The sequence below is a fragment of the Apodemus sylvaticus genome, chromosome 4 (assembly GCF_947179515.1).
Source record: "Apodemus sylvaticus chromosome 4, mApoSyl1.1, whole genome shotgun sequence".
NCBI classification, from domain to species: domain Eukaryota; kingdom Metazoa; phylum Chordata; class Mammalia; order Rodentia; family Muridae; genus Apodemus; species Apodemus sylvaticus.
In genome coordinates this window covers 98607590-98616857 of record NC_067475.1, presented here as the reverse complement: position 1 = coordinate 98616857, position 9268 = coordinate 98607590, and the positions used below count along the sequence as shown (strand labels likewise).

At 42.5% G+C, this 9268-nt stretch overlaps 1 pseudogene; it reads right to left on the bottom strand.

Moving 5' to 3' along the window:
* Window positions 1-8218: 8218 nt before the first annotated feature.
* Window positions 8219-8661, bottom strand: LOC127682326 (60S ribosomal protein L27a-like; annotated as a pseudogene).
* Window positions 8662-9268: the final 607 nt, after the last annotated feature.

Below are 9268 nucleotides of genomic sequence, written 5' to 3'. Positions count from 1 at the left end.
GGTGTCACAGTCTTGTAGTTGTATCACAAGGCAACACACATTTAGTCCGACTTCGAAGTCCACATAGCCTTTCAGTCTCAACACTATTTAAAACCCCAAAGTTCAAAGTCTCTTCTGAGACTCACGGCAATCCCTTAACTATAACCCTTGATAAAATCAAAATCGAGAAGCAGATCACATAGTTTCAACATACAATGGCGCAGACTATACATTACCATTCCAAAAGGGAGGAAAGGGAGGTACAGTGAGGAAATCCTGGACCAAAAAAGACTGAAAGCCAGCTGGGCAAACTCCAGACTCTGCATCTCCATGTCCGATGTCAAAGTGCTGTTCAGAGCTCCAACTCCTTTCAGCTTTGTTGACTGCAAAACACTTGTCTCTCCTGGGCTGGCTCCCAGTGATACCTTTCTCTTCAAACTGTACATTTTGTATATTTAGGGTTCTAGCAATCAAACTTGGGTCCTCCTGCTTCCAAAGCAAGCACATATTGATGGAGTCATTTCCTCAGCCCCTAGGCTTCATAGTTTTAATTAGTTGCTACATTTATTTATTTCTTGTGTGTATGTGTATGTATATGTATATGAGTGTCTGGGGGAGGGAGTTCACTAGTGTCTTGGTGCACATGTAGAGTCAGAGCACAACTTGAAGGAGTTCCCACAATTCCATCCTGGGATTAACTCAGGTTGTCAGGCACAGCAGTGAGTGAGTGCCTTTATCCACTGAGCCATTTCCTTATCTTAGAACCAAAGCTCTAAAGGATTTATTTGAGACCTAAGTCAGTCCCTGTGAAGAACAGTCCAGGGAACCAGATATTCCCTACAAAGACCTGAGCATCTATCTGAATCTTCATCTTTGGCCTGATGACTGACTGTTTTAGTTATCTTTCCAAGAACACTGTAGGAGTGATGCTTGCCACATAGGCTGACGGCAAGTTAAACTACAGAGTCAGTAAGGCCACTTTCATGTGTAGGACTGGAGAGGGTAGCCAAATGAGGTGAGCACAGGACTCAGCTAAGAGGTGTTAATTGGACCTGTGGCTTCAGCTAATGAACCAGCAGGCCTGGCGTGTGACTGCCTCGCCCCACCTTGCCTTTACCATCTCTTCAGAAGAAGGCTAGAGACTCTCAGACAGCGTTGCAGAGAGCCAATCAATTAAGCTAAATGCATTCAGTTGAAACTTGGCCTGGCTGTGCTATGCAGCTACTGGGCCTTGCTTTTGGGTCTGCAAGGGTTTCTTCTGTGAAACATTTAAACACTGTCCATGATAGTTTGGAACTGTTTTCTGGCATTGATTTTTTTTTTAATGAAAACAGTCTGTCTTTCATCTTTTTAAATGAAGTATACTTACTTCTGTTGGTTTTATTTCATAAATAACTGGGTTTATTAACTTAAACTTTCATCCTTGTTAATTGAAATAGCGACTTCCTGCCTTGGGCAGTGGGCAGTCTAAACAACTGGGTAACACTTCTTGTGGTTAGAGGGATTTGAGCAGGTTTAGAAGAGATTAGAGACACAACAAGACTGTGCTTCTAAAACTTCTGGGCTCTAAGCCAGCGGTGTTAGTCTCAACTGGGAACTTCATAGAAAGGCCCCCGATCCAGGTAGTTTTGACTCATGCTAAAGATGGAGAAGCTGTGACAGAAATACCAGTCTTAGAGTGGTAACCCTGTGAGGGGAGGGAAGCAGACTGGTCTGTGAGGAATCCGGAAGCATCCAGGTGATCCACTAGACCAGCTGTGCTCAACTTGTGGGTTGCAATCCTTTTGGGGGTATTGAATATCGAGGGGAGGGAAGCAGACTGGTCTGTGAGGAATCCGGAAGCATCCAGGTGATCCACTAGACCAGCTGTGCTCAACTTGTGGGTTGCAATCCTTTTGGGGGTATTGAATATCCCTTTTACAGGGGTCACTTAAGATAGTTACATTACAAATCATAATGATAGCAAAATTATAGTTGTGAAGTAGCAATGAAAGTAATTGTATGATTGGGGGTCACCACAACATAAGGAACTGTAATAAAGGGTCCCACTAGGAGGGAGAAACACGTTGCATGTTGCACGTTGAGAAACACGCATGCACTAGACTAAAGGAAGGAAGCAAGATCATGGTACTTGGCATATCCTGAACTCGTGACCTCCTAACTAAACTTTATGACCCAAAGTTGTAACTTCCTGCCTACATACTTACATTATATCATACAAATTCCTCCTGCCCACATGTGATCAAACACATCCAGCACAGGTGCAGATCAAATGGGTCAAACAAACATGGAACAGACAGGTGCTTAATATTAACTGCAAACAGAACTCTTAACCAGTTAGATATATATTTTCCCATTTTGGTCTCACACTTCATCTTTAAATTCAAGCTGATTGGATTAATTAGGGTTCTCTAGAGTAACAGAACTTCTAGAATGCATCTACATATGTATATAGAAATGGAGAGTTATTACAATGACTTACAGGCTACAGTACAGCTAACACAACAGTGGCTTGCTGTGAGCAGAACATCCAAGAATCCAGTAGCTGCTCAGTCCACAAGGCTGGATGTCTCCACTGGTCTTCAGTAGATGCTGCAATCCTGCAGATGTAGGCTCTGATGCCAGTGGAGGAATGGACTTCCTAGCAAGGTGAGGGCAAGCAGACAAACAGTAGAATTTTCCTCTTTCCATATCTTTATATAGTCTTCTAGTAGAAGGTGTGGCCCAGGATTGACTATGTATAAGGTAAGTCTTCCCACCTCAAGATCTGGATTAAAGGCATGTCTTCCTAACTCAAAGGTCCAGCTCAGAAGTGGAGATTCCTACTTCAAATTTAACAAAATGATCCCTCACAGGCATGTGAGGTTGTGTTAAAGTCTACCTCCCCCCGGTATAGCTATAGCCATTTTGTTTCATGCCCCCACCAGCTGTTTCAGATTGTTGTTGTAATATGCCTGCCAGTCATTGACACCGAAAAATAACTTGATTCATAGCAAGGCCATTTGAGTCAGAGCTGACCACTGGGCAGCACTTCCTGCACCTGCATATGAGCTCACTGTGGTTTTTGTTTTTAAATATCTGGCCCTGAGAAATGCTTGGCTTATAAACTCAGCCTCCAAATTCTGATCTACATTCCATATCCAACAGTCTTAGGGTATGCATTCAATAAACCATACCTATCTGACTGAGGTCCACATTGTGGGCGACCCTTGGAACCCGATAGGTGAGTTCCCGGTATGGATCACACTGCAAGGGCCTCGGCTGTTCTTGAGCCTCAATTTTTTCATCCTTGAAATGAAAACAGTCCTATTTTACAGGGCTGTTGTGATAAGGAAAAGACCCGTTGGCAGGTGCTGGCACACCTAAATCGAGCTATTTTCCTTTTTATTGCTGCTTGTTTTTCTTGGGCTAATTTTAAAATAGTAACTTCCTTTTCCTATGGAAATCTAGGGAGTCTAATTTAAAGGCTGTGTATATATGCTGTGGAACAGCCCATATGCCACTTTGGTATTAGAATGTGACTCATTATTTCTAAACTTAGTTTGGCTTTCTTGGTGAGCTCTTTGCTTTTCTCAGAAGTCCCTATATTCACATTTATCCCCCAAACTAGATAATGAAGGAAATAAAGAACACTTAAAAATGTGAGTGTTTTACCTGCCCTGTATGTATGTGTGCCACAAGTGTACTTGGTTCAGAAGAGGATGCTGGATACCTATGAACGCTATAGTTCTAGATGGTTGTGGGCTGCCATGTGGGTGCTAGGAACTAAATCTGGAATTAAAGGTGTTCACTATCAAACTGAAGTACTAGCATAAAAGGTAGTACTTATGAAATGCTTTGAATGTCAAATTTTTGCTGTGGTATATTCTACACACAATTTAAATATGTTTTCTCTGGTGTTGATAAGCATATAGTTTTATGAAGATATAGTGTTTCTTTTGGAGCTCACCTTCATGTGGGTACATATGTTTGTGAAGGTTATCCCAAATAATATCATTGCACAAGAGTAATAAACGTTTAAACAACAACAACAACACAACAGAGTCTGCTGTTGTCCTGTAGTTGGTTAATTAGGTTAGGCTGGCTGGCCTGCAAGCCCTAGGGATCTGCCTCTTTCTGACCCCCCAGCACTGGAATGACAAGCCACCACACATTGTGTTGTTAACTTGAGTTCTGGCACGAACTCACTGCCTCCACTTTACCATATGAGCTATCTTCCAGGCAAAAGATATAAATTAATCTTGGTTCCTCAGAAAGTGTCCCCATGACCCTTCTCTGTTGATTCCTTACTTGCTTCTCTGCATTCCAGATTTCCATCACTAAGAGTGTGCTTTTTGTGCTGTGAAGAGTTATATAAATGGGAGATTAAAGTGTCCTGCATCTGTTTCACTTCCTTAGCACAATGCTTGTGAGATTCGTGTCCCTGGCTGCCCATATCAGAAATTCATCCCTGTTGATTTTTGACTGCTATCCTGGGTGATACCTCATAGTCTATTCTGGGTCCTGTTAGAGACACAGGGGTGGTTCTATTATTCTTTTGGCTGTCATTGACATGTTTTTAGATGCTCAGAAGGTTGTAGTATCTCCATTTTCCAGATTTGGAGGCCAGGGCCCAAAGAAGTGCTGCATCACCGTGTCCCATTGTTGCTCAGTGAGACACTAATGAGCAGCCCTGCTTCTGTGTCCAGATCTGCTTTCCTCACGCCTCATTTTGTGACTCAGGTTTTCTTGGGGCTCTGCCCAGGAGTTGCACATTGTCTAACATCAGGATTTGATTTGACTCATCATATTTTTTGATGAGAAAGACCTAGGGTGATAGAATCCCACAGTCCATCCCTGCTCATGGAATAACCTTGGGCAGGCTTTAGTCTCTCAGATGGAATGGGTGGTTTCCAGAGGCTGTCTCTAAGATTGGAGCAGAGGAAAAGATAAAGGTTAATGCTACAGATATCACAGGGTTTCTTAGTGACAAAGGGGACATGGGGAGGTCCTAAAAAGCAGGTCAAGCCTCTTCCCAGCATTCCTCAGATTGGCTGTGTGAGTGCAGGAGCCCCAACCTCTTGGAGTCTGTTTTACTGCCTGTGAATGAGGCAGTGTGTCCTGGGAGTTCCTAACATGCTCTCTCCTTTCTGGGCTTTATCAAGACTGGTTGAAGGGAGCATTACATAATGTTGATGCTGACCTTGCTGGGGAGTTTTCCTTGTATGGAAAAAAAATCAAAGCATCCTCTTTGTTTTGGCACCATTGTATTATTTATAGAATCTGAATAAAACAGGAGCTTATTTGTCAGTAAAGCAGGGCAAGGAGGCACACAGGGGGGTCCTTGCTGTAAGTCAGAGAAAATACAGAGACAGAAATGTCCTCTAAAGATACTCTTTCTACGTCTCAAAAGGACAAAGACCTGGAAGGTTCCCCTTGTTTAGAATGCAGAATAAGTTGTGTGGGTAAATAGGTCTTGAAGGAAAAAGCAAAGGAATGTACAGTCTTCTACATTTCCCATAACCTTGGAACCACCTGTTATAGATGTATGGATGTCATCCAATCTCAGCTGCTTTGTCACCAACCTGGAAACAGTACTCATTATCACACACCTCAGGATGACAGGAAACTTGAAGAAATGACTTTCCAATGATTTATATGAATACAAAGATTTGTTTAAATACTATGCAATTTGAAGTAAAGTTTGCTGCTCAAGAAAGAATTGTGGGATTCTGTCACCTTAGGTTTTATCAAAAGTAAGACAGAGTCAGAGCAAATCCTGTCTCTAACCCCTGAAAAGATGGTTAGGTAAGAGACAAATTCACTCAACTCTGCTCATCACTTGGAAGACTTGGAAGGAAGCAGTGTTGGTAGCATCTAGGACTGACTGGACGATCACCCAGTCGGTAAGAATCCTTAGAGAAAATGAGATCACAGCATCCCTGATCTTTTCAAATAAGATGAAACTGGAAGATATCAAGGAGCGCCCACTCATGAGGGAAAGAAAATACTGAACACGCCATGCTTGTGCCTGGAGAGGGGACCATCTCTACGAATCTCAAGACATTTGAAAAGAATTTATGCTGGGAATGAAAAGATGTGCCTGCACTGTGGCTTTACCATAACTGACTTTTGAGTACTGTTGCTGTGGGTTCAGATTTTAATGCCTCATGGCCTGTGCGTGTAGGTGGAAAAAAAGGATGAGTGTGCCAGGTGTGGGTACTTTTAAGCTGAAGACTACCTGAGGGAAGGAGATAATCCCTAGGCAAAGACAAAAATAAATTAAACAAAGGAAGCAGAAGAAAGTTTCACCTCATGAAACTGATGCTTACGTGACAATTACCTGCTTCAGGCTTTTTTGTTAGAACACATTTTCTTCCTAAATTTATTTTGTGCATTATTATTATTATTTTGTTTATTATTATTATTATAACTATTATTATTATATTGCGTGTATATGTATAAATGATGTGTGGTTGTTCCGATGTGTCTGCTATGGCACAGTGTGGAAGTCAGAGGACAACGTGTGGAATCTGTGCTCTTCTTACACCTTCACATGGGTTCAGAGAATCATGAGATCTCGAGGCTTGCATAGTAAGCATCAACCCATTGGGCCATCTTGCTGACACATATATATCACGATCAAATGTGCAATTTCCTTCTGTGCATAAGGAGGCACTTTAAACTCTGCAAGAGTAGAGTGCATACTGGATCATGCACTTTAGACATTTTTTTCCTTTTCCTCTTTGGTTAAGACTCTCTTCTATTCTTTCCAATGTATTTTGGTTATATTCGTTCCACAGTCCTACCCCTAACTTCCAGTTCCTCCCTAACCTTCCCATTCCCTCCCGGCTTCTCTTTCTCTCTTGTCTCCTTTAAACAACACACTGAGTCCATTATCTGCTGCCCGTATACTCATTGGTTACCTCCCTTAATGTTTGTGCCACTGTTGTACCATGGGTGTTATCTTTCCATACTGCTTTAAAACGCTTTAAAGAAAGTTAACAGTTTTGAGTGTTTTTTTATTGTGGTGGATTCTGTAATCATCACATGTACATTACTTAATTTTACTTCTTAACAGCTATATGAGGTCAGTATGATTAGAATTTTATTATGAGCACTGTGGTGTTGCAGATGAGGAAGCTGAAGATAAGAAGTGAGGTTGCCAAGCTATGCAAGCACAGCGATACATGCCAGTCATCCCAGTACTCAAGAGGCTGAGGCAGGAGGATTTGATAATCTGGATAGCATAAGTTCAACCTACCTCAACTCTATCACCCAAAAGTTACCAGGTAATAGGTATCAGAGCTAGCCATTGATATCAAAGCTGCGTCTTTATACCACTGTGTCGAGTATCTCAATAAGAAGCAGGATTCTTGGTCCTCAGCAGGAATTCCGTGACATAATGTTTGTTGAACAACCTACAAAACCTAAATATTTGTGAAGGGACTTTTGAGAAACTACTGGTAGGTATCATTAAATCTCTCCACCTATGCACATAATCAGAGGTAGAAATTGATAAGAAGAGAGTTAGCATTTACCCCTTGGACAAGTTAACTTTGCTGTACAATTGTGAATGTCGTGTAAGTAATTGTATTTATGTGTTGAGTTCTTAGGAGAGAAATCAAACCTAGAAATTAAATATATGATATTGTAACCATTCACTACACTTGGATCCATAACTCCTAGCCTTGACATCCTTCAATTAAAAATTTAGATAAAAATGTATTTGTTAACAGTGTGGATAAATTGGGAAGAGAAAGAACCTAATTTCTCCACACCGTGCCTGTGACAGTATTACAGTGTATAGAAAAACCACTAAACAAAAGCCAGGAGATACGCAGACTTAGCTTTGGATCAATTTAATTAGCCCTCTCTTAGTAAAAGCCTGACTCAAGCCCAAATTGTGTGAACTTTTAGCAGGATCTCTCTGATTGCTGATAAACGCTATTGTAAGTCACGGGTATGTTGTGGATGGGCCTGGTGCTGATCTTGTGAACCAATCCCCTAATGAATAAAGGAGTCAATCACTGGGCAAGTAGGCGGGACTTGCGGGTTGGATGGAGGAAGAGAGGAAGCAGGAGTGACTTCCTCTTGGAACCAGGACAGCAGAGGGGTGAGATGGAGATGCTAGAGTTTCCTAGCATCATGGCGGATCCACAAGGATCCGCCACTGGAGGAATCAGATTTTTTATTTTTATTTTATTTTATTTATTTTTTTGGAGAATGTTAGTATTTAATTAACCCCCTGGAGTGGTCTTTAAGCCACCAGGACACAGGCTCCTCCAACACTCTTCATCTTCTTCAGCTCTTCTGCTGAAGAGTTTGGCCTTCATAATGACAGGGTGCTGAGAGCTTTCCCTCCTCAGAACTTTGCAGTAGCCTGATCTAACAACATCAGTGATGGGAGCAGATCCAGGCTTGAGTTTTGCTGCATTGCCCCTGTGTCTGCTCACTGACCAACGTCCACAATTTATCCAGGTTGACAGTTGGGCAGAAGTTCTAGTTCCTCTTCAGTCCGTAATCTCTCATACCAACTTCCCCTAAGTAACCTGGATGATCTTTGTCAACGTTGACCCTGTGGTGATGCACGCCTCCAGCATCCCCGCGGCCTCCTGGGCACTTGTGGTGTTTACCAATGTGGCCATGGCCGTGGTTCTCGTGGGCCCAGAGTTTCCAGGTCTTCCTCAGTCTGGAAGGCATGGCATGGTGGTGGCAGAAAGGAAAGAGGGAGAGGAATCAGATTTTAATAAGCCTTACAAGATTAGGTTTTAGTTGTTGTGCCCAGAGATTGAGTTATCATTGTTTTTGAACTAAGTTTGTGCTGTGTCTTCCTTCACACAGAGGCTCATCTGGGTTCAAGAAAGAAAGGTATGGAGGCCAAACATGGGTTTGCCTGAGGTACTCCACAAAGGCCGTGAGGGAGTTGAAGCATGGGGTTGGCACGGTGGCAACTCGCCATTGGGAATCTAGCGAGCTGGGTGGAGAGACTGTAGAGTTCAGAGTTAGAATGTCCACATGATAAAAACAGGTTGACCATTGCCTGCCAGTGCATGGCTGCCCAGGCCACCGGGGCAGAGGCACAAGCACAGGAATGTGCCAGTTCAACTTTTTTAATATTTCGCACAACACAGGTAGAGCTGCCAAAGTGTTGAGCACCTTGTCCTGGGTTCAGTGATTGGCAGCTGGACAGAAAAGAAAGAAACTGAGTTGGAACTGTAGTGCTGGAAATGCAGTTATGGGTGCTTTGAGAAACAATGGCTTATGAACATGAGTGTGGAAGCTGGGGTTAGATGAACTGAGAGATAAA